This window comes from Xiphophorus couchianus, chromosome 24, assembly GCF_001444195.1.
Source record: "Xiphophorus couchianus chromosome 24, X_couchianus-1.0, whole genome shotgun sequence".
Classification (NCBI taxonomy): Eukaryota; Metazoa; Chordata; class Actinopteri; order Cyprinodontiformes; family Poeciliidae; genus Xiphophorus; species Xiphophorus couchianus.
Window position 1 is genome coordinate 16,268,573 of NC_040251.1, and position 26,800 is coordinate 16,295,372.

The 26,800-nt window shown below is 37.6% G+C and overlaps 2 protein-coding genes and 1 long non-coding RNA gene across 4 annotated transcripts in view; all 3 read right to left on the reverse strand.

Annotated features, from left to right (window-relative positions):
• The window catches only part of LOC114140903 (uncharacterized), a 1,158,965-nt gene that overhangs the window by 66,341 nt on the left and 1,065,824 nt on the right, over window positions 1–26,800 (reverse strand).
• Window positions 1–26,800, reverse strand: part of phf21b (PHD finger protein 21B) — an 80,898-nt gene that overhangs the window by 51,137 nt on the left and 2,961 nt on the right. The window lies entirely within an intron of this gene.
• Window positions 16,305–22,035, reverse strand: LOC114140955 (uncharacterized). Its single transcript, XR_003594730.1, has 3 exons — window positions 21,317–22,035; window positions 19,298–19,369; window positions 16,305–16,490 (listed from the first exon to the last, which is right to left on the reverse strand). It is a non-coding gene; the product is annotated as an uncharacterized LOC114140955 (long non-coding RNA).

A 26,800-nucleotide genomic window follows, 5' to 3' on the forward strand; every position in this document is an offset into this window, starting at 1 on the left:
TAATCTGAGCCATAATCCAACTGTTCGTCCAATTAGAGTAAAATATCTAAGATCTATTCTGTTTAAAAGCAATATTATCCATTTGATTAATTCATTAAAATTACAGATACGTTCTGTTTTTCTGCTCATAAAATGACTCCAAACTCATTTATTCAAAATCTGAAAGGTTTTTTGAGCTCCTGCCTGTTCCAGTAGCCTGGTTTCAAACTGGTTTCAAACTGGCTCTGGACCAGTTTGGTTCATATGTGAGAAACTTTAGATATGACTTGATTTTAAAGCAACCAGTGTTCTGTTTTAGATCGTCTTATTCCAGCTTAACTCTCATTTTGGTCAATTTTGGACTTTGATTTGATGCAAGTGTCTCAGATTGGTTTTAAATGACTAAGAATTGGTTTGAAGTTTCCAGGGTCAGACCAGGACTGGGCGATAATTAAATTTCTGTTTTTTAAAGATTTAATTTTTGGATAATTGTGATATTTTTTCATCAATCCACTCCTTGTGTTTCCATAGTGCAGGGCGGCCATCTTGTCTGACAAGCGTGTTTTACAGCTTCTACTTATTTGGACTTTAAATTCAGGTCAACTCTACAACGTAATAATAAGGCCTGACTACAATTTGTCTTTATTAATTACTTGAATGAAGTCGTAATATTACCAGAATAAGGTTGTAATATTAAGATAATGAAGCAGTAGTGTTATGGGAAGTAAAACATGAATAATAATAATAATAATAATAAAAAACATCCAAGCTTTTTTTTTTTCCAACAAAACGACTTTTCTCGTAACTTTAAGATGTTCTACTGGTAAAATTATCTCTTTATTCTGCTAATATTATGACTACATTCCAGTAATTAAACATTCTCAGTTGTACAACTCACAGAAGCTACTTTTTGAAAATATTTTCTTTTATTTGTAGTTTCTTTTTTTGTAAAGAAAGCAAGAGAAAAATAAAATTGTAAATCAGATCTGGTATGAAAAAAGAAAATCAAAAATGTATTTTTTTTTTTATATCACCAGCGCCGGTTCAGACTGGTGTTTAAATTGGGAATCCACTGGTTTCACACTGATGTTACTCTTTGTTTGACCTAAAGAAACATTTTATGAACTGGTCGTGAGCTAAATTAACAACAGTAACAAATGGCTTTGTTGGTTTTATTCCAGTTTTAGTCATGGACTAGACCGCCTCAGACCTTAAAATTGGTCTTCAGCCAGTTCTGAGCTCACTTTAGAACTTGGTGTTGGCTGGTTACGGACATATATCAGACCTGGATTGGATTGTTCAGACAGTGATGGTGAGTTCAGGGTGCGGCGCTCCAGTCCGTCTTTTGTAACTAAATCTGCTGCAGGACAAATGCAGCGCTGCATGACTGCTGCAGATGAAACGCCCGCTGCTGTTTACTGCGGCTTGTTCTGGCTCCTCCAGTCTAACAACTCCTCATCACTGCAGAGAACGAGTCTAGTTATATTTGGCACGTTGCTACGGAAACCAGCTTTTCTTTGAACAGTTGTTGCCTCTTCCTTGACGGCGGGGAATAAAAATTGCGCCGAAGCGCCGCTCTGACGTGGAGCCGTGTGGCGCCAAAGCCAACTGCGTCTGCGCCACACACATCCAGGGACGACGCTCAGGAAAAACCACGGCGCCTGAAGGCAGCAGCGCCACTTCAGCTCGCTCTGAATAATTGGGTTAATTTGGCCGTTTAGGCTGATGGCGCCCCAGGATGGTGACAAAACGTCCACAGCAGCAAAAACACAAAAAAGTAAAGTTGGCTGCAGACGAACTCGCTCTCTCAGGCACTTTTTCCCCCAAACTCCATTTATTTTTAATTGCTTTTCACTGTTTGTCTGTATCTTTGTGTCTGTGCAGCTCTCGATAAGCAAGCCAGTAATAGGGAATTAATTTGAACGCTTTCACAGGAAGAAAACTTACTGGCTGCTGATTTTAATTCATCTTTATTCAGCTCACACACAAAAAATAGCCTCATTCTGCTGCTTTCATTGGTTTTCTCACATTTCCATGGAGCGGCAAACAAAGCAGCTGGCGTCCCAGGCGGACTGCGTGTAGAAACACAATGTGTGTCAGAGGGCAGAGAGGGCGCATCGCCTCGTCTGAGCTTAGGGTTAAATGAGTCCCGGAGAAGAAACACTGCGAGCTCAGAGCGGTTTATCACCAGCTGAACAAACGTCTGCAGCAGCAAACAGCTGGAAATGCATTCAGCCTCTGGATTATTGATATATTAGAAATATAACCGCCTTTAATGGAAACATTGGATGTCTTATTCAATGGAAAAGATGGTTAAAAACAGTCAAGAAAATGGCTGCTGGAAAAGACAACTGTATCATTGCTGATTTATCATCTAGAAACCACTTGCTGCATTATTGTTGGTTGTGCAGGAGGCTCTACAAATGCTTGTTAAAGATATATGGTTCAATAATTGTGCATGTATTTGTAGCTAGTTTCATGTTTGAGTGTAAACATTGAGTTGCGGGAATAGACGATAGAAGACTCTGAACACAACTTCCTTCACAAAATGTAAACAAAACTGGAGCAGCGTCAGGTTTTAGCGGTTGTAGGATTTCTCTTTAGTCTTTGGTAAAAGGTTATGAGCCATTTCTCTTGCCAACACTAGACTCAGACGTTTGTTTTGGTTCTATTTGCCCAGAATGCCCTGCGCTGCAGTCCACTCCCTGCTTTAGGAGCGGGGTCCAGTCCACTGCGTTCACACCGCGCCAGAGTTCACTTCAACTGAACCAAACCGAGGCGGACCAGAGTTCATTTTTTACAGTGTTGGATCACACAGTGACACCTCCACAAACGAACCAGACTTTCTAAACGAACAAACTAGAGCTGGATTAAAGCGGACTAAACAGGACTGGTGTGAGTGAAATCTTCCTCTCGGTCCAAATCCAGAATCAAAAGTAAAAATCACTTTGATTTCTTCAACTTCCTTTTTAAACCGCCTCAAAGACTCTGAAAATAAACTTTAAAACACGTTGCCTGGGTAACGGCTTCCACACTGACAAGTTTTGGGATCAGAAGTGAGAGAACCTAACGAAATTAAAACAGATTTTTTGTTTCAGACCAGCCGGCTGCCGGTCAGAATCAATCGGGCTGATTTGGGTCAGCAGCCAAATTCTAGATTTAGACTCCGGGACGTTTTCCAGAATATTCTATATCAACACGGCTTCAAACATCAAACACCAACGACTGAGTGAAGTTCCTCCATCATCAAAATATTCCAGCAACCTCAGTCTGTTGCCATGGAAACGGCATAGCATCTCACCAGTTGGTCCATTCTTCCCTCCTTTTTTCCTCCTCAATATCAGGTTTGATACGTTTACATGCACTCAGTTAAAATAGGAGAAATGACTTCCTGGTTGATTTTCCTGCCTCCCATCCTGCCTCAGATCTCCCATCATCACTCTTCTTCCTCCTCCTTCTCCTCCTCCTCCTCCTCCTCCTCTTCTTCTTGCTGCTGAGAGTCATCACTCTCGTCGACCTCGTCGAGGAAAAACAAATTAAAGTCCCGTTCGTTACGCAGCGCTCTTTGTTAGCCGCCAACCGCCAGAGCGAGGACATGCCCCCACCTTCACACCTCACCCCCTCTCCCAAACATCACCCTCCTCTTCCTCGCCTGCAAACACACATTTTAACCGTTTGAAGACGACAAACTGCTCTTCCTCCGACGCTGCAGCTCATAAATACTCCAGAATCAGTTCATAAGGTGAGATTTCACATCCAGCTGCTTTTCATCACAGGAATATTAAAACAAATAAAAAACCCAGAGTCTCAATTATTCAACATCAACTACTTGTCTGTTTTTAAACAGAAATCTGCTGATATTACCAGAAAAGACAAAAAAACCCACCAAAACAGGCTTTTATCCTGTGGTTTGCTGCAGCTTCCTGCAAAAATATTCACAGTAGGGCTTTAATTGTAACAAATGTACTGGATAATAAATAGTAACGGTTGCGACAAACAATAATATTGTTGTACAGATACCATTTAAGTAACATATTGCTTTATCAAAGACCAATAAACTTTAATTTTGTAAGTAACATTTACAGGAAGATGTTTTTATTATCTAAAATAAACCAAAAGCAACAAATAAAACGGAAACAAAATTATCCTGGAATATTGAGGCAATAATGGCTTAGTCAAAGTCCAGACCCAAGTCCAATTAAAAATCTGTGGTTGGTGGCACTGTTGCCTAGCAACATAAAAATCTTGAATCCCAGTCTCTCAGGTCTCAACAATTGCTTGCTCAAATATTGTTTTAAATCGATCAAATCAAAGCAGTTTTTATCGGTTTGCTGCCAAATTACATCTACGATCGCACAAATTTATGCAAAAATCAACAGATTTCTGTTTTTTATCGCGTGAATGTATATTTAAGTTATCTGCAAATTTTCCACAAAAACGGTTGAACACATTTAGTTTAAGCGATGCCAACTCCAACCTGCAGGTGGCAGTATTTCGTTCTTCTTCTTCTGCTTCTCAGCCTGTCAAATTATCATCCATTAGCGAATTTACAGTCATATTTGTATGACTGTAAATTCATATTTACAGTCATACAAATATCGCAAAAATTCTTGCAAATATTCCTAAAGTAGCTCCACAAAAATCAAGATTTAGATTGCAAAAAAAAAAGAAAACCATAAAATCCTGGAGGGAGCCAAAGATGTTCAATTTTATTTAATTTCAAGAAGTACTCAATGAAGGCAGAAATTACTATTTATTAATATTTAAACATTTTGTAATGGGTTTTACCAATACATTCTGGCAGAACTGGCCCTTTAAGAGCATTTAAGATCTTCATTTGACCCAAAATGAAAATGTTGTTTAACTTTGGGAATTACTCCTAAATCAAGGCGTCAAAAATCATAATTATGAGATAAACTGAAAGAGAATTCATCAATAATAAAAAACAAGGAGGGGTTCGTTATTTCCTAAAAAGCTGGAAAATACGATTTTGAAGGAATTATTAGAACTAACTGGATCCAAACGGTCTTCAATGATTCATGGAAACCAGATAACCTGATCCCAGAGCAGCCAAAGCTGCTTCACTCAACCAGAAGGACAAAGATTCAAGGCAACAGTCGTGTTCTCTGGAGGATAAAAGCAGAATGATTCGAGCAGCTCTGTGTGTGTTCAGGCCTTGAACACGTCAGCATTTAAACACTGTGCCTGCTGCTTTTGTTAAATACGACTCCAAGTCGACTGTTTCTGCTGCCGTTCAGTTACCAGGCAACTTGGCTGCACACTTTCAGAGACGTGATTAAGCAAATGGATTATTTTCCCTCTGAAGAACGATTCACAGCCACTCTGTTGGTTCCTCCCCTAAATCTGACCTTAGTTCAGAGGATCGGCCTTGAACTAGCAGAGAAATATGGTCCTGTTGCATTCAGACAAGAGAAATGGTGATTATTTGCAGGGCAACAGCAGATCAACTAGAGCAGCTTCAAATGGAAATTGTAAGGTTCCCTTTCGAAGAACCACGTTTGCTCAAAGTGCTCTGTCCATGAGAGGATCTGCAGTTTGGAACTTGATTTAAAGTCTGTAACCAGTTTCAGTATGTTTAAGAAGCAAACAAAACTCTGGTTATATCAAAAACAGAACTGTACCCACTTTTGATGTTTCATGTTTCACTGTTTGTTCGATTATTACTTTAACTTTTAGAGGGTTTTTTTTTTTAAAAAAGCCCATCTAGGGACAAGTGCTGCGAATTAGCTGTTGCATTATCACGTAAACATGGGACTGCTGTTTTGTTCAGTTTGTCTATGTCGCTGTATGTCTGTCCCTACCAAATAAACCAATTAAATTAAATTAAATCAAAATTATTTAGACTTTTAAAGCCTGGCCGTTATTAATAGAGGCAGAACAGGAAACTGAATCATGCCATCTTCTGGCTGCAGCAGAGAGAGAAGATGCTGCTGCTCTGATCCACAACGAGTTCAACAGAACCAAGACTCTGCAAACATCAACAGCAGCCTGGTTTAAGATGGGCGGCCATGTTGGAATGATTTTTCTTGTCCCAACGGTGTCCAAACTTTATGTCACATGGGTCAAAAGTCTCAGAGTCAAAACTGCAGAGGATAAATTACAATCTGGAGCAAAACAATTCTGAATTCTAAGAAAAACAGTTGGAATCCTGGGATTTAAGTCCGAATTCTGAGGTTAAAGTGAAAAATTCTGACATTAAAGTCAAAATACTTTTTACTTTTTCAGTAGCCCTAATCTTTACTAAAACAACTATAAACACGAATACTTAGGATGGCGTATTAACGCCATTGTAGATAGAAAAAAATTAATGAGTACATTTCTGTCAAAAAAACAAAAACTTTGAGATTAATCTCAGAAATCTTCTAGACAAAAATGTGGAAATTTCTGAGTGAATTTGTTATGACTTTTAAAACTTAGAAAATTTCCAAAAGTAAATTTTTTTCCAAAAAATATGTGAGATTAATCTAAAAAATTCAGAGTTTTTTGGGGGAGGAAATTTACTCCTTTTTTGTCGGAAATATTTTACATATTCTACTGCAAAAAAAATATGTCTGTAATAATTTTACCCACTTAAATAAAAAGCCACCTGCACTGGACGTGAAAAATTTGTATCATTCTTGAACTGAAGTTCAAGGAAAAACTGAGCGTCTTACTAAGGTTCACAGAAATGCTAAAAGTCTCCAGCCAACAGGCAGAAGCAAGCTTGTTTTTAGCTTTAATATATAAAACAGTTTTAGCTTTAATTTTTTAAAGACGCAGCATCACAGAGAGAATCAATCAGAATGTGGAAGTGTTTGCATGAAGACTCGCTCTGCAGCTTTGTGGTTTTAAATGACTAAAAACTGATCAGGAATGCGTCTGCAGAGGAAAAAAATGTCCAGAATTTTAGTCTGTTTATATCAGATAACAAATACTTAAAACTGGAAATGTTAAAAAAGTTTAGATTGATGTTCTTTAATGCTGCATTTCCACTGTTACAGTTCAATCATTTTTTCGTTCCAAGTTACAGTTCCGTTCGCGGCGGCCATTTTGGGCCCGACCTGCTCCCATCCCGTCCTCTCCGGCAGGTTTCCCTCTTCGGAGCGCCGACTCCAGCTGGAGCGCTGACTCACAGGTCAGCGCAACCTGGCAGGAAGAACTGAAGCTGCACGCCTGATATTTTTAGGTGAGTGACTCACAGAATCACTTTTTTTTTCTTCCTCTCTTTCACATTTTCACTCCGAACCTGAGAGCAAACGTCTCAGCAGAGATCCAGCTGTGGATTTACTGCCTGGTCAACACAGCTGGAGCTGAGGGACAATTAATTACACTTATAACAGGTTTCACTGCAGCTCTGTCAGAGAAAACACCAGACGGAAAATTTAGAGACATTACTGTAAGGTTTTCCAGACTTATCTAAAGTCAATGCTTTAATAAAAATCTGATGAAAATCAAAACAGTGGAATAAATTCAGGATAAAAAAGGAACAAAAACTATTTAAAATAAAAACAAGGGACCAAAAAAAAGGTTAGAAGGTGTAGAAAAAAGTAGAATCTATCCAGAGCAAAATCTGGGAGAATAAAAAATAATTACTAAAAGAAAACTGGGATAAATTATAACAAACAGGGACAAAAATCTGAATAAAACTGGAATAAACAGAATAGAATAAAAGTACAAATTTAAATGAACCAGAAATAAAAATAATAATAAATAAGTAATCAGGATAAAAGTAAAAATTTTCATAAATCATAATAAAAAAAATAAAATTAATTAGGATGAAAGTAAAAAATAAACCAGAATTTAAAATATAAATAAATAAATAAGATAGGATAAAATCAGGGTGAAACCTGAGTAAACGGAGACAATACTATGTTTAAAAAAATCTGTAAAAGAAGGACAAAAATGATGGAATCAGAAAAAAAAATCTATTAAACACCGAGTCATACTAAGAATTAGGATCAAATTTGAAAATAAAGATTAATAAAAGTGGGATCTGAGCAGGATAAATAAATCAGCATCAATGTTTTAAGCTCAAAAGCCGAGTTCTGCAGACAGACTGTCAGCACTCCAAGCAGTTCTTCATCACACCTTCATCCGCTCATCAATAACAAACACTGGAGCAGAAAGAGCTTGCCTCACTGGTTTACAGCCACAGCTCTGGGAATGGGACCAGGAGAACCAATTCCAGGCAGAAACGGAACAAAATATGGAGCGGGAGGAGAGAAATGGACGTTTCCTCAAGAAGAAGTAGAAAAGTGAGGTGCTGGTCGAGACGCTGGAGGAACGTCCAGAGTAAAAACCTTCACGACAAACTACAACCAAGTACTGAATCAAAGGAACGCTTTCTGAAAACGCCTAGTAAAACGCTTTCATTGGCACAAACATCAACCAAACGTGCAGAAAAAACTTTACAAATTAAGTCAATCTACGGAGAACAGACATCATTTTCCTAGGTTAGGTAAATCTTTGTTAAAAAAAGTTTCCCAATATTAACTTTGTTGAGGACATTGAGCAGGAAATGCCTTAAATGAGCCGTTAGGCTGGAAGTGGGGAAAGTGGGCGGAGCTACTCAACGTTTTAACTCTAGTCCAGGCTGCAAACTACAGCAGCAGCACTACCGAATGTCTTATAAGGGTGACCAAACCAGGCCAGTAGAAATCTTAGGCTAAAAAAAAAGATCTAATTATCTATGTAATATTTATCTCTGTAAATATATACATATTTTTATGTCTTCATTGAAGAAGAGAACTCTGTATGATTCTGGAGGGGGCCAATAAGATGGCCAGCATTTTTCAATAAGGGGGCCACGGCCACCCTTGACCCCCCATTTGGGGACGCCACTGGCAAACTAAAGATTTTGATAAAAATATTACTGCTATGGATCAAATATTTGCTACCAAAATACCTTTACCAGAACAAAAACATTAAAAAGTTTAGAAAAACTTAAGGTTTACTGCAGGTTGTTAAAAATGCATATTTTGTTGCATTTACGTTAAAATTAAAATAGCTCAAAGCTAAAAACAAAGTGTAAAAGAACAAAGCGGTGTTCAGTGAAATCAGAGGTGTTATTAGCGTCTCAGGAGGAGATCAGATCAGAACCAGGAAACACTGCGGTGGTAAGTCGTTACTCGGCCTTTTTCCAGGCCGTGTTTGTACGGCTGCCGCTTTGATTAAAGGGATTTCAGAGCTTAGATTTCACACAGACCCGAGCAGCATTATCAGCATTAAAGCAGCGACGCCTGGAGCCACGCTGGAGATCAGATTGAAGAGGGGACGGCGGGATTAGACACTCCCAGGCGCAGACCTGACGGCTCATGGCGGCTTACTGGAGGCGTGATCCCAGAGTCGCCACGGAGATCCCTCCATCTCCTTAACATCTGATCCCAGATCAGATCCCGGTCAGCGGGGGGGAGGACAACATCATGGAGACTTTTGTCCAAAAACTGATTTCAAGTTTCAGAGTTTTGATCAGTCAGCAGAATTCCAGGTTCTTAATGTTTAAATTCACTGACATTTCCACACTTTGCTATTACCAGGCAGGTGACCCCGTGACCTTTCACTGAGAGAAGGAGTCCCAGTGGACCTGCAGGGTGATGGAGGACAACAACCTGGATGGGACGGCATCTCCCAGTCTGGTCCTGATGTCCCAGAGAGGCTTTGAGCTCAAAGTGGGAAAATATTTAAAACGAAAACAAATAAAACCGCCAACAAATGTGCAGAAAATTCACACATTCAAAGCAGCAACACCTTAATACGACAGTTTGATAAAATATTATAATTTTCTAATTAATGAATCAAACATAAATGTTTAAGTTCTTCGTTAGGTTTAAGTATAATTTTTATTACAATTTTGTTTTTATTAAAATAGAACATAAAATTAAAAGTCAGTTGTAAGTTTAGTTTTTTCAGTTGCAAGTTTTAATTTATTTTAAACTAAAGCTAAAATATTAAAATTTCTCAACTGAGCTGATGCGCAGCACAAAAAGATGAAAAAACATGAAACTTTGCTTTTTAGAAAAGTAACTGTTTGACATTTATAAAATGGAATAATTCAGTTAAAATATTCGGTTGAGACAAATTAGAATTTCAGACCCAATTTTGGCTTTTTTAGCTGAATTAATAAAAGATTTCTGTTTGCAAAGCGAGTGAAAAACTCAGACTGAGATCCACTTCAGCTCCGATCCGGCCTGATCAATTTTTCAAACGGGCTTTGAAGTGAGCCTTGATGAACTCCGTCGTCTACGAACCAGCAAACAGAAACACTCCCTTCTAAATTAAACATTTTCCTGCAGCTACTTTGAAGTTTAGTTGTATCTAAAAAGAAAAATTATGCCGTTTTTTTTTTTTAAATCACATAAAGCTCATGGCTGAAAATCAGAGCTGGATGTCAGCAGGCGTCCGATTTGTGAAATGGTTTCCATAACAAAGACTAATCAAGACAAACACTCAGGGGCTTTCTTCTTGCTTTGTTACTTCTTCTCTATAATTGACCTCTTTCTGCTGATGTGTGTTTAGCTGGCAGAGAGACTCCATTGTTGGCTCCAGAAGAAGCCTTAATGAACACACACACACACACACACACACACACACACACACACACACACACACACACACACACCAAAAAGCTCATCACAACACAGAAAATGAGGGCTGAGAAGGAACCAGCTGCAAAAAGACAAAAAACAATCCTGGTTTCTCTTCACACACAAACCAAAGAAATTATTTTTTACATAAAATATAAAAATCAAAATAAAAGAGTTTTGCATCGTTTTATAATTTAGAATAAATATTCCACATATTATAGGAGACAAAACCCATTTGTTTGATGCACATATTTATTTTGTTATAAAAATATATATTTTTTTCTATTTTGAATTTTAAAAAGTACAAAAAATTAATATCTTACTAATTTTTTTCTAAAGTATTAAAGCATAGTATAATCATTTACTTATCTTATTTCATTTTTGACTAAGAAAAAATAAATAAGTTACTATATTTTTAAATATATTTTTATTTTTTAGATTTCTGACTTTTAAAAAATAAAAACCAAATTATTTAAACTAAATAATTTTAAATAAATAGTATTTGAACTGTAGATTGAAGGTCAGTTTCAAATAAATTGACCAACTTTAGGAAGATTAAACCATCTGTTAGCGTTTCATGGCTAAAGTAGCTTTAAAATCACCAAACTACAGAACAAAGTGACAAATGAGTGAAATCAGAGTGGATACAAGTAACAGTGCTGAAATCCAGGACAGGAAAGGCGATGAAAACGTGGCTGCAGCCGTTAAGGAGATAAAGTAACAACATAATTAGCGGGAAAATTCGTTTAGCATCTTTAAATGGTTTCTGGGTAATTACACATTTATTAAACCCATCAGGAGGATCAGCTGATTCAGCAGCTTTAGAGACAAACGTCCAGCTGGTTTTAAAACAATAAACTTGGTTTTAACTGCTGGAACAAGCGTAGAATGGGGTCAGGAGGAGCCTCCGCTCCCCAAAGCGCTGCGCTGCATGTTTAATCAGGTTGACCTCTTTAGTTCAGAGGATGAATAAAAAATTAAAGACGAGCCAGAAAACTTTCCCTCTCCAGCTGCCGGATTGTGGAGACTGACGCTGCAGCGCAGACTGCTGCTGCTGCCTTCAGCTGAAGACGAGTTTTCATTCCTCAAAGCACAGAGCGACAGAGCAGCAGCTTCAACAACCTCACTTCCTGTTCAGGAAGGTCAGCATATCGAGGAAAACAGAACCGGTTTCTGATCTGAACTTTAACCTTTTTTTAAGCTTCCTGCCTATAAGAGGATGATTCTAGTTCTTTTGTATGGCGGCCATCTTGGCCAGGTCTCTGTTCCAAGAGATTTATGTCAGTGACACTCAAATTAAAATGATCACAAAAAAGTTATCAAATTACAAAATATAGATATATATCAAATATGATCCATCAGAAATCTGCTCTCATGAAACTCTTCAAGATTCTGGGTAAGAAAAGGAATCTGTTCAATCAAGAATCTGTCCAGAGATAGGAATCAATTCAGATTTAGGAATCTGTTCAAGAATCCATTCAGATTTAGGAATCTGGCAGAATTTTGATTTAATTGAATGTTAAAGAGCCTTGAATCCTTTCAGAACCAGAACCACTAGAGTCATTTGTTCACTTTAAACATTCTTTAATTCTTTAAATGGTAAATGGACTGAACTTGTATAGCGCTTATCCAGTCATTTTGACACTCAAAGCGCTTTACACTGGAGTCACATTCACCCAGATGCACTCACAAACACACACACATCTATATGCAGATCAGTAGGCAATTTGAGGTTAAGTGCCTTGCCCAGAGGCACATCGACATGTGGCAGGAGGAAGCTGGAATCGAACCTACAACCTTCCGATCGCAAGACGACTACTCTACCAAAGAGCCACAGTCGCCCACTTTAGACAGTTCTGAACTGAACTCTGGTCTTTGAAAGTCAGGAAGGATGTTGGGAAAGCAGAGGGATATATATTTAGCCACTTCACAGTCTTAATTTTGTCCCTTTTGCTGCACCGTACTCTCTGAATACAAAGATAATCTGCAATGACCTTCATGACAACAATAGTGAAACCTCTGCGGTGATAGCTGCAGCTCTCTGGTGGATTCCTCCACCCACAGTTTCCTTTAAACCGAATCTCCTCCAGACTCAACGATCTGCAGTTTTCATGTCTTATTTAACCAAAACCAGTGGCCGCTTCTCATCTGGGACAGTTTGTTTCCCCTGCAGCTGCGACTCAACGCAGCAGAATCTAAACCACCAAAACGTGTTGAGAACGCTTCACACATCATGTGGAATATTTACATTATATAACAGCCAGTCTGTGGCTCAGAAAAACATTCCTTACGCTAGATGGAGGAGGAGCAGGATGAGAAAAAAAATGACTGTCAGTCTCAGATTCCCCGTCTCCAAACCCTCTGATGTCACGTTAAAAGCAGCGAATCGCATCAGCTGTCTGGTGATACGAAACTGCCGCAGCTGAGAGGAAGTTCATTAAGGCTGAGGATGAGGATGAAGACGACAGAGAGACAGAAAATCAATGAATCCGGCTTTCCTGCTGCAGCGACCCAACGCTTCCCGGCATTAACTCCACCTGAAGCCCTTCAGGAAGTCCCCAAAGGTCACCAACAGGTCACCGATAGGTCGCAACGTTTCATGTCTACCAGCAACGAGGAGGAAATAGCTGGAAAAGGTTGTAAACAGGAAGAATAATCTACTGGAAAAAAAAGACAAAAATAGACCAAAGAAAAGACAAGGCAATAATCCGTTTGATTCCTCAGGAGACGGAAAATGACTTTACTTTGTTAAAGCAACATTTTGTCGCTAAATCCATGAAAACAGCATAAAATGTTTAGTTTTTCTTCTTATTTAACTGCAGATTTGTTCTGAACATAGGTCTGATTTCATTCAATTGTTTTTTTTTGCTTCCTCTTTGGTAAAATAAATCACAAATGGGTGAAAATATTTTCAAAAAACGGCTTTTATTTCAATCATCCCTTCAGTGAGTTGGATGGTGGAGAGTCAAGGCCAGTTTACGAGAAACATTGTTTAATTATGAGAACATAGTCGTGATATTATCAGCAGAATAAAGACAATTTTACTGGAATAACATCTTAAAGTCAAAAAAATAATAATTTTATGAAAAATGCTTGGGTAGAGTTACGACTGAATTGTTTCAAAGTCCTGCTACTGATAGTTTCATTCTGATGTGTTAAAGGATGAAGTATTTCTCTTAAATTTCAACGTATAAGTTCAACATTTCTCATTTTATTTTGTTATTTTTTGTGTGTATTAGGTTGCATAAAATTACTAGAATTTGATTCTCCTAATATTATGTCTTTATTCTGGTAAATAAAAGTTAAAAAAATATATATATCTTAATCTGGCCCTAATACTTTGTCAAAGATTTGACCTGAATTCAATGTCCAAATAAATAGAAGCTGTCAAACAAGATGGCCGCCCTGACATCACTATGGAAACCCAAAGAGAGCATTGGTGAAAAAAACTCCAGGCTTCACCTGAGCGATTCATTCTCAGCAGTTCTTAGCCAACTCTTCCAGCTACACTGAAGCTTATTTATGGTTCAGTATTCGTAGATTTTTCCAAATTATTATCAGAAATTTTATCTATTCACTGATTTTTTTATTTTGTAAAACGCATCTAAACCATTTGTAAGACAAAGAAACTTGGAAATGCTGCTTGACACGCTAATGGACGACGTTTGGAAAGCAGCCAACCCAGAAGCGCCGTTTATTTCCCTTGGTGCTGACTGGCCGAATCCCCAAGAGCGACAATAAGGAAACCGCAGAGGTTAGCTTCTGCTGTAAAGCTGAGACAGTTTCCACCAAGCATTATTAAGGTATATTTGGTGTTTGAACTATCAAAATATGCAGTTAAACTGTTTTTGGAGCAGAAGTTACAAGTTTCAGCAGGTTTTAGCTACTTGCGATAGGTTGTGGTCCCAAATTAGCTTTTTTTTTAAAAGAATATATATTTAACTTAGGATTTTCCATGAAACAGAGAGCATTACGAACAACTTCTAGCACCGTATTTACTGTTACACAACAGAATGTCTTCAGTCAGAGGCTTCTTCAGATTCATTGAAGGACTGACTGCTACTGGAGCTACAGCCATTAAGTCTTTCAAGAACATTGGATATTATGAGTTACAACAGTATTTATGTCCCTTTGGGGTTAATTTAATATATCTGATTTGAATTTAACTAAGACAAAACGACTTTAAATATACAAAAGTGGTTTCAAAATAAGAGCCTAAGAATTATGAAGCGGCAATTTGTACGACCTCAGGCTAAGTGTGCATCTACATCCTCCAGCCAGTTGTAAATAATCAGAAAAATGAATAAAAACTGGAACTAATGAGCACTACAGAAGTGTGTGCAATAATAAATGTATATATTTCTGCCTACAGACATAGAGACCACTTTTCTACCCATGAAAGTGAGAGGATTAACTTCAGGCCTGCATGAAATTGAGCGATGACACGGAGTTGCTCTGAAGGAACCACAAAAAGAGGGCAGAAAAGAAAAAAACCCTCTAACAAAACAAAACATCCAAATTACGCAGCAGTCAAAGAGGCACTTTGTCTCTGCTACACAAACACAGGATGGAGCGCTGGAGGCCGGCGCACAGAGGCAATTTCTGAATTATTACAGCGATTTTCACGGCTTTTTGAGGAGGATAATCCGAGCTGCGCAGCTCGCCGCCACGTGACCGCCTGATTCCCCGAAGAGAGAAAAAGAAGAAGATGACAAATTGTTGGAGCCCCGGGACGATTTCACCTGCAAACCTCCAAAACCTGACGACAAGAAAATGTCTGCAAGGTTCGGCTTTTCTGATGGACGACCCGTCTTCACTCTGCTCACCAAACTGAGGCAGGAATCACCAGAAAATGGTCAAAAGTGTCTGTTTGTTTAGGCGTAGCTTTTATTTCCAAGGATACAAACTTTTAATCTGAATAGTTCTCTACCAGCACTTTGCAAAATGTTATTGGGATTATTTAGAGAATTATTAAATTATACAAACACTGAATTTCTGCATAAACATTGGACTAGCACTGCATTACTTCGTCCTGTTATCTTGTCTTTTTACAACTCAAGTATTTTTCATGAACAGTTTTTTAAATCATATTAATAACAAATGTTACTACTATCTCCTATCAATGTTCATTTAACCCTAAAATATTACATTTTTGTCAAAATTAAGAAGGATTATTTTTATTTAATTTTTCTATTTTAAAAGTTTAATATAGTATGTGTTTTATTTTCAGTTTCTGTAAGTGCTAGTATTCTATCTTGGAGAGATTTTTGAAACTTATTTTCTTCGTTTCTGTATTTATTTACAATTATTTATTTGTCATATTTAATTTATTTCTATATTTAATACTTTTTATATTTATTTAATACATAATTATTATTTTAGACTTATTCATTTATTTATGTTATATTTATTTTATACTACGTATTAATTTAATACGTATCTATTCATTATTTCTTAAATATTTATTATAGGTTTATTTTTATATTTATTATTTTTATATTATGGCTTCATGTTTGCATGAAGCCAGTCAACAGTGTGGAAGATGAACGGACCGACCGCTCAAAATGGTTCAAACTTCACCTAATCTAACTCACAATTATTACATCAATATAAATTGGTGCCTTGCCCAAGGGCACACCGACTTGTGGAATGAGGAATCCACCATAAAACTTCTGGATTGAAAGAAGACTACAGTTGCCCTAACAAGACTCTAAAAGACACTTAAATGTTCCGCACATTGGGTAAACGGTTTGAGGCTTTTATTGTGAAGGGTTTGAAGGAAGTTGTTTTCTGGTTTCACTATTCAGACTTTACATTTTATCTGATTGGATATTTCGTATTGATGATGGTGGATCTGCAGTGAAAGTGAAGCTCATCTTGTTTCCGTCACTCAGCCTCCATGTTTGCTCCGTTTTCACTTCCTGCTCCCTGCAAGGAGCCGGATTTTACAAACAAACTCCCATTATTTCCCCGGGGGGACGGCTGCGAGCGCAACAAATAAAGAAGCTGCTGCCGCTGCTGAGCTGATGACACTCAGAGTTTCTGCTGCTGTTTGCACAGATTCACTCTTCACTGATGAAGATGGAGAACTTCATCAGCTGCTGGGCAAACCTGACCTCCAGCACCACAATATTTGTAGTTCTATTGTTAAAACGATAAAAATTACCTTAATCAAATCTTCTTTTTTGTACTACAATGCAAAACAAAATCTTAACAAGTATTTTTTTTCTCTAGTTTCCAGTTTAAATATCTTAGTACACTTGAAATAAGATAAAACTAACTTACAAATAACTTTTCAGCAGACATAGAAGCCTGTTTTAAGTCAATAACTTCTTAAAATTGCAGAATATTTCACTTGTAACAAAAACTATTTCCCATGTTATAAGTGGAATAATCTGCCAGTGGAACTAGTAAATTTTCAACAATATTAAGGAATTATTGACTAAAACAAGTTCCAATATCTAGATGAAAACTTACTTAAGTTAGTTTTGTCTTATTTTCACTATACTAAGATATTTGCACTAAAAACTAGACCAAAATTACTTAGTGAGATTTTGTGTTTTTGCAGTGCAGCACAGCATTCAAAGCCCCACAAACATAAATACTGCTCTCGAGAAACATATCGATTTAAAATCGGCTTCTTTAGGACATAAAAGTGGTATTTATATCACTAAATTGACTTCATTTAATCATATTTTTGATTTTACTGATGAAAAAACAATGCAGAAAATTGTTAAAGTAACGTTTCAGTCAGTTTTACAGTTCACAATTTAAATTTATCATGACAATAATTCAATATTCTTCATGAAAAGAAGTTTTTCTGAGATTTACAAAACAAAGGTGAACCCATAACCAGGGATGAGCAAAACAGGCTCAAAGTTTAGTCACAATACTTCATGGCTTTTATTCCGATTACGATAAAAGTGAAAAGAACAACTGTCCAATTATAAAAAGGGCAGTATTATGTATTTTCCAGGAATTAGGGCTGAAACAATTCCTCAAATGATTTGAGTACCTCGATTATTAAAATTCCTCGAGGAAAATGTACCTGCCTCAGAGATTCGTTAATTTATGTTTTATTATTTTGCGCACTGTGTTCCGGGCGGAACATTATTTGCGTTACGTGGAGCTCTGACTTCCGCCTCTGAGTTGTTGACAAAAGCTAAGTGTTAGCGGCATAACGTCCAATTTCCAAGTTTGGCCCATGGGGATTTTATTGATTGATGATAATGACCAGGTTTTCATCATTTTTGGGGAACCAATAAGCATCCTTAAAATGACTGGCGAGATGCCTGGAGTACGGCAGCCTTTCTCCTCCAGGAGCTGCTGGTTCAGAGCTACAGGAGTATTTATACAGGTGATAGACTGAACTCGGCGGGCGGCTGAGTAGTTGGTGGTTACAGTGTAAGTGTAGCTTTATGGACAAAACACACAATAAATTTCATATCATCCCATTCTGAAGAAACGGGTGGCAGTACATGGCTGGTGGGTGAGTTTCTGAGTGTGATGAACGAAGGTGCCGTAAATAATCGATAGATTACTCGATTACTAAAATATTCATTTATAACAGTCCTACCAGGAACATTTTGCTATAAACTGGCATCATCAACTAACTATGTTACCTTGAGTTGTTATAAAAATGTTGTTTATATTAAACGTGACTTCATAATTTAATGGCTTGAAATCTCTTTAAGAAGCGCCTGCTCTTTCCGACATTCCCCCTGCAGGAAGTCGTCACAACAATGTTTCTCTGTGAAGCCGTTTACAAACATTTTTTTGGAGCACGGCGCTAAAAAGTAGTTTGTAAAGCTCAGAAAAGTCAATTTTACATAACACGTTAAATACAGCAGAGCGCCAATTTCATGCGTCATCCATGGATTTTCTTATTATAACATTCATTGTTTTGTTTTGGGGTTTTGTATGTTTGCTTTATTTAATAAATAAAATATGTTTGAATTGTTTCTTGTTCAAACATTTTACATTTTTTGTAAAAAAAAATATATTAAAATGCTTTTTTTTTGGTTTTTTTCTCCTTTATACTAAAGTTTTGTGGTTTTCTTTGTATTTTTGTTAAAATTTACAATTTAACTGCTTTCAAATATTAAGATGAACATTTATTTTTTATTCAATCTGACCTCATTTTTATTTTATGTGTATAAATATTCACACATATTGCAGGTTATATTTCCTAGTATATTCATCTAATCATTTATAGGAGTTGCATTAATTTCTGAGGCCTGATGTTTTGCGTTTTTCTCCTGTTTTCTTTCTTTTTTTGACAAACACACAACGTTAATTCTTTGCTTGATTTCAGACTTGATTTAGACTAAAATGTGTCACTTCCTCCTGAGGGGAAAGTGTCTCTTTCCTTCATCTCAAACTTCAAGAAGAGGTTAGAATAATGTAGAAAGAGTAAATAAGATGGCAGACAGCCTCATGCTTTCGTTTTGAAGTCGTTTCTGGGAAACTCTGAGTGCTGCAGGTCAGAGTTTCCAGAGAAACCTTCACCTCTAAATCTGAGCAGCATTAAAGAAGAAGAGGAGGAGGAAGGATCATCCCAGAGGAAGAGTCATTGCAGGGTTTCTTGCAATGTTGCTCTTAATTAAACCTCTCTCTCTCTCTCCTAGAGCTGATTAAAGCAGGTCTGCAAGAAATACAAACTAAAATACTGGATGGGGGGAGCGGAGTGGCAGCAGAGTCAGGATCAGGAGAAGAAAAGCAGGGCAGATATTTACTCCTCTGAGACGAAGCTGCTGCTGCTGCTGCGTGGGTGTCCTCCAGATTCATCTCAGCTCTCAGTCTTAAAGCTGGAAGACAACAAGAGATGAAACAGAAGCCGAAAAGCAGCTTCTCACAAACAAACAGGCCTCCAGTTTCATCCTGAAATGTTTCAGCTGAATCCTGACAGAACAGCTAGAAACCATGAAATCAGACCGATGCAGCGTTTATGGTTTAAAAATTAAGCAAAATCGTTCCAGACTTTGTGAGAATGAGAACACGGAGTCAGCTTTAAGCTAGCTGCACCCATTCCTTTAATATTTCACCCAAAGGTAGCTGCACTTGAGTCAACTAGGGCTGCAACTAACGATCATTCTAGTAATCGATTAGTCAGATGATTTATTTGATAAAATTGCACATTCTGCAGGCTTTTCATTTAACCACTTTGGCTTAATTTACATATTAGAAATACACAAAAACATTAATACAAAATGATTAAATTCCTTTTTTAAATAAAAAAATAAACATTTTATTGCCTAAAATGCAATACTGTAGCATTCCTTTAGTGAACGATTCCTCATTTGTAGCAAAGGATGCAACTAAAACAGTACTTCTAACATCAACATGTGAAACTCTCAGACGGGGTTTGAAAAGAAAATTACAGTTTAATCTTGAGAAATTGTAAACTATAATCTGGTTTGGTTCTGGTTCCCGTTGAAAAAACTCATCATGGCCACAGAGAAAGCGTGAAGGAGTCCAGATGGGCCAGAAAAGTGATCCTAACGAGAACTCCACTAAAATCCCACAGTTTGCTTCGTTAACAGCCGCTCAGCAACCTTTTTTCTGCTTTGAATAAGCACCAACCTCACCCAACAGGTCTTCTTCTAAAACCTTTTTATTCCACTTTTCTGTCTCTAAAAAATGCTTATTACGCTTGAATAAATCACTCTAATCCAATTAGTGCAGCATAAACAGCGTTATGGGAAACAAGAGGTGGATAATCTGCAGAGAAACTGGGTTAAATGGGAGCTTCATGTGGCGCAGCAGCTCGTTTTCACACAGCACGGTTTATTTTCAAACTAACTGGGTATGATTTAACTGGATTGTGTCTTCTACAGCAAGAGGTTACACGTGTCGTTGCAAACGTGGATTAAGTGGAAAGCGAGCGGCTTCTCCAGCCGAGCAGAGCAGGAAGCAGCATCATGTATCATTAAAATGCTTCCTAAATAAGGTCAGGATCACTTTCCACCAACTCACTGCTCCAGACTAACCCCATTTCTCCTGCTTGGCAGCGTGTGACACTCAGCAGCTGAAAAACCGGATGCAACCAGCCAATCAGAGCAGCTGCTTTCAGGGCTAGATGAAGAAATCAAACTTCTAAATATTCACTTCTAGCAGGATTTGTGCAAGTCTTGCCAACTCAAATTTAAGATTTCTTAAGACCATTATGAAAGAAACTTAAGAGCAGTAGCATGACAGAAATGCATATAAAAATTGCATATTTACATTGCCTTATTAGGGCCAATGTAGATAGAAAAAAAGGAGCAAACTTCCATAAAAAACTCAAATATTTAGATTAATCTCAGAGATATTCTAGGAAAAAGTGGAAATTCCTGAACTCAAAAAGTTGAAAATTTGACTTTTGAAAATCAGAAAATTTCCAAAAGTTCAAAATTTTCAACCTTACGAGCTTAGAAAATTCTCTAGTTTTTTTTTGTTTTTTTAAAGTGTTATTATATTTATAAGATATGTGAAATTAATCTCAAATTTAGATTTTTTTCTGGCAAATTTTCGACTTTTTCAATTTCCTATTTCTAAAAAAAAAAAAAAATGTATCTCAAAATTTATGAGTTTTTCGGTGGAAATTTACTAATTTATTCTGTCTACATTGGCCCTAATACGCGTCACATTTTAAGTAGTAGTAGCTAAGCTCGTTTCCCCAGTATTACTCGTTGCATAGCATGGGTTACCAACAAAAGTGAGCCACTGGCGAAGACGAATGTAGTCCGGCCAACTAGCAATAAATTTACACTTACTCTGTGATAGGTTGGCGTTTGTAAGATGGACTTTGGACTGCCTTGTTGTCGAAATGTGCGACAGAAATAAACTCGAAATGAAGCCAGCAAGGATATTAGCAGCTTGTTAACGGTAGCCTAAACCGCCTGCCAGAACGTAATGCAGATGTCTGTAGGTGACTCAAACTTTGCCTGACAGAAAAGTTTCACGTGAAAAATAAACTTCATAAAAAGTCCTGCCACAGAAAGATTTAAGACTTGTGATCAACTTATTTAATGCCAACTTTATTTTTAATGAATTTAAAACATTTTCAAGGTTTTAACTTTAGACACATTTTTAAGAAGGCGCAACAGAAATATCCCAGCGGTCTGGAAGCAGACGAAATTAGCGATAGCGTCTGCTCAGCCATCCGTCCAGAATCACAGCAGTTCTAATTAGAACATTTATTTTAAATTAAAATGCCTCCACATCATCATCCTCGCTCTCTAAAGGGATCTGCTCCGAAGCAAACTTCAAAAAACATCCAAAAGTGACGATCACAGAGCCGGAGAGGAAGAAGCGGCCGTATCCATGGTTACGGATGCTGCCTGCAGACGGCTTTCAAGTCAAGGAGCTGCGGGTTTTGTTTCAGAAACGGTTTGCTCCGGAAACACGTCGGACTGAAGCGAAACGTTCGCTCTCCTCAGGGAGAAATCCACCGGTTCACCACGGAGGGGAAAAGCCGGAGCGGAGGCTCAAACTCCCCCCCATCTGCTGCCTGACAGGCCGGTGAGGCCCGCCGCCATGACGCAACGGAGAGCAAACCAAGCAGAACCAGGAGGAATCGATTCGTCCAAGGCCAAATTTAAACCCGAGGAGAGTCAAATTCAAGTCATTCCTCCTAATTTATTCCCAGTTTCTGATCATCCTTCGTTCCCATCTCCAGCCGTCCGTCGATAAATAGCAGAGCAGAAAACAACAGGAGGATTAACTTCCACCTCCAAACCTCAAACTGGGGCCATGAAACGACCTGCAGGTTTCCACCCCAAAAACTGTGGACTTTAATATTCCCTCAGAGCCGCTACAGGTTCAACCTGACACTGAAACCCGACCAGAGTCTGAAAATAACAAGAAATACAAACTGATTTTATCAACTCATGGTGTTGCTGCAGATCAGATTTTCCACTGACTTTACTCAGGAAGTTTCTGCTTAAATGTTAAAATTAACATAAAAACCTCATAAGTGAATGTTTCAAATAAATCTTTGGGTATTTGGGTATTTTAAAAACCCAAAATGAAAATATCTCATTTATAATTTTGTAAAACCATCAAAATCAGGAGAACTAAAAAAATTCAATCAGTTTCTTTCAATATAAAACTTATGAAGTGTTAACAAAAAACTGCAGGTGCATCTGGTGAATGTTTGGTTAAAACAAATTTGTTCTTCATTCAGTGACGTTATTCACAGTATTCAGACATTTTACTCAATTATGAGAAGTGATACTTTATAATAAAGTTACTGAAGCAAATAGCATTCAAGATGAAAAATCAATTTTTATTCTTTTGAACGTTTAAACTGTTTTATTCTGAAGTGTGTCATCTTCTCTACACAAAATGAAAAGAATGTGAACAAACTAATAACACACGTTAGACTTTGTTTACTTTAAAATAGGATGAAAAGACAGAAAGGCTCAGGATCAGACAACAAGGCCTCTGATTTTGTGCAGGAAGCAGGAGAAAATCTGAACATTTTAGCAGAAAAATCTATGCAGATTACCCAAAAAAACATGGTGGACCAGAAAACGAGCTCAGAGGAGAATTTATTTAATGATTTATATAGTTAGCAACATTTAGCACCTTAGAATCAAATATTTACTATAAAATCAGACTACAAGTCCCCAAATATAACGGAAAATATTTTAAAAAATGAAGAGAAATTCAGACATATAACCTGAGGAAACATCACATCAACGGCCCAAACCTTCGTCTGGAACAAACACGACTTTCAGTTCAATTCCAACCCCAGAGGCTCATGGGAACTCTGGAGCAGCCCAAAGGCCAAAGGTCAACCAGAACAACCACATTTACAAAATCAAATGAGAAATGGTTTAAGTATAGCAGAAGCTCGAGATACGAGTTTAATTTGTTCTGTGATCGAGATAAAACATCAATCTGTTCAAATATCAAACTAATTTTGATGTTAGAATATTAATAATACATTATTATTATTATTATTAATAATAATAACTAAAATTGTGGCGCAGTTGGTAGCACTGTTGCCTTGCAGCAAGAAGGTCCTGGGTTCGATTCCCGGCCCGGGGTCTTTCTGCATGTTCTCCCTGTGCATGTGTGGGTTCTCTCCAGCTTCCTCCCACAGTCCAAAAACATGACTGTGAGGTTAATTGGTCTCTAGGTGTGAGTGTGTGTGAGTGTGTGTGCATGGTTGTTTGTCCTGTATGTCTCTGTGTTGCCCTGCGACAGACTGGCGACCTGTCTACGCCTCTCACCTGGAACGTAGCTGGAGATAGACACCAGCGACCCTCCGGACTCCATTAGGGGACAAGGGTGAACAGAAAATGGATGGATAACTAAAATTATTGTAATCCGTTCCATCCCCAAACCACGCTGAATTATGAAAAATAAACATTTTTAAATGAATAAAGACATGTACACTTTACTTATGCATAATGAATTGCAGAACAATATAAATAAAAGTTTCATAAAAAGGTTTTTTTTGTCTTGACTTGAGTCCTTGGCTGGAAAGGTTTTTTTCTCTGAAGAAAATTAACTTTAATTTTGTGAAGAACATTTAAAACTGGAACTGAAAGATATTTGAGATATCCAAAGTAAAACCAAAATCAATAAATAAAATGGAAATACAAACACATAAAAGAATGGATTAGAATGTCTCTGTAAACAAATTTATCATGTGATTAATTGATGCTACACTCCTTTCCTGTCACAATAATGCACAACTCTATGAATATCAATCACTTTAAATTTATTGTTATGAAATAAAATGAGTTTAAGGCCAAGCGGTTTTAACTCCTTTTCGTTAAAATAGGATGATGTAAATTAAAAAGTTGCTTCCTTTAACTAATAATCATTAAAATTAACATTTCTGCTGCTAGTCGATTTCCTCCTGCGGCTGCTGTGTCATTTTAAACAGACTGGCAGGTAGAGGTCATCTCTGGTGTGTTCAAGTGCAGTCAGGTTTTTTTTTTTTTTTAAATCTTTTTCAGGGTGGGGACACCTCAAACGGCGTGCAAAGCGTCATTACAGGTTTAAAGATATGCAGCTGAACGTGACTGGAGTGAGAAAGTGGGATCGTTTCACGGGGAAGAAAAGTAGCGTGTCATGAATTAGCAGGGAGAAAGTAAGAGATGAGTGTAGCAGTTAGAAACGTGGCGGTGCAGCCAGGCGGCGAGTGCTGACTGGGCTTTCTGCCTCCCCTCCCCCTCCATCCTCCATCCAAACCAAAACCAGCATCAAAGCAATCAAAATGGTAATGTTAGGCATGAATGGGGCCCATCCCCCTCCCCTCCTCTCCTTTTCCTCCTCCTGCATTAAACTCTGCAGAGTTTTTTTTTTACTCTCCATGTTGTAGAGAGGTGGGAGGGGGTGGGGGGGAGAAGCCACCCCCATTTCCCTCTCAAAATGGAAGCTTCCACTACAAAACTGAAAAAAACAAAAAACAAAAACAAGGATAAAAAGATTCACCCTCCTACGCCTCATTGTTCTACAAAGATAGATTTCTTTTAAACTCAAGTTTTAATCATAAACTAAAGCTTGAAAAGAAAATAATAAAACAAGCAAAGCATGACGGGAAAAGTGTTGGATGTCGTTGCTGTGGAAGTTGGGTCGGTGCAGCAGCAGAACCAGGAGGAGCTGACCGTGGTGCTGAACGCTCAGCATCCGCCCTGAGCTGCTTCCTCCCCGGCTGCACTGCGCGCCGACCCGCCCTCAAAGTTACCGACCGGAACCGCGAAGGAGCCGCAGCAGCACAGCCATAAAGAAATATCAACAAAGAAAAGAAAAGAAAAGAAAAGTGAAAGCGTGATTAAGAGCGAATCAAACGGATCGCTGTTTGTCACGTGACCCAAGAAGAAATAATGCCAGCAGACAGAAGCGTAAAGTAACCAAAGCGAAGTGTTTAACTGCGTTTTAACACGAAACGGATCCAGGCTGGGCTGGTTTCTGCTGCGGAGCTGAAAAAGTCTGAGTCAGGCCACATACTCTCTCCGGCTCTCCTGAAACACGTCGACCTGCTGAAGTTCGTGTCTGATTAGTAGCTTCCGACTGAAGCTGCTTCACTAAAGGAGCATTCCGCTGTTTTTAAAGGGACTCTGGGCTGGATTTCAGCAGCTCCACTTTTATATTTAAAACACTTTGATGACTCAAAACTGGACTGGATCATTTCTAATGCATAAGAAACTATATTTGTATTTTTAAATTAAAGATTAGATGGGACAGTTTTGCAATATATAGCATCTAGACGAGACCAGTATAAATTACTCTAAACACAGATTGATGAAAACTATTGTATTTGTAAATTTTAATGCTTTTTTCCACCATAAAAGGGGCTCATCTACTTTACAATACAACAAGTTGGATCTGATGTATTTCAAACTAAACACAAAGTCTTCTAAACACACTTTACAATAATTGCAACCTTTATCTTATTTGTAAATGGCCAAAAAACTTAAGATTGGATTCCTTGTGACATCTAAAGTAAAGTTTAAACTGGATGATGCTAAATCAACTGCGGGATTAAAAATTCATTCTGATGTTTGTGAAAACTTGTTTTTTATAGAAGAACAAATTTTTTGCTTTATTTATGTCAGAAAATCCTTTGGGATATTTTCCTTGGTGTTCTTCTGTTGCATCTGTTATCTTTAATCAGAAACCAAAGTATTAGAAAATATCCCAAAGGCAAAATTATTAGTAAATATTGTTACATTAATCATAAACTATGCCTATTTTCTGTTGTGATGTGAATTAAGCATCTGCAGGATTAAATCTCTGAAATATTACATTACTGTAAAAAATGCAAATTCATAACTCTTAGCCAACAATTACTGCACTCCAAACAGTCCTTTCTGATATGAATATTGCATCTACTAGTATGCAGTGAAGCTCCATATAACCAAGAGAAGAGAACCATCTTTATAATTCATAAAGGTTTAAATAAATCAGAAAGAATATCTTTGGTATAAATATATAGAGCAGTTACTGGACTAGTCAACGTAATGCCATTTCTCTGGTAGACACTAGGGGTGAGTGGAATGAAATTATCACAATATTTTGTGGTATTTGTTGCCACAATGACAAAAAACAAATTATTCGTAGACTTTTTAGGGAACAATATGACTGTAATTGCATTACAGCTCCACAAACACCAATACTGTTCTTAAAAAACAGAAAACATTTTGTAATAGGCTTCTTAACACAACAGGGACAGCATGATTTCTATCCGTAAGCTCAACAGAACAACATAATTTAATTCTATTTTTGAATTAATTGAT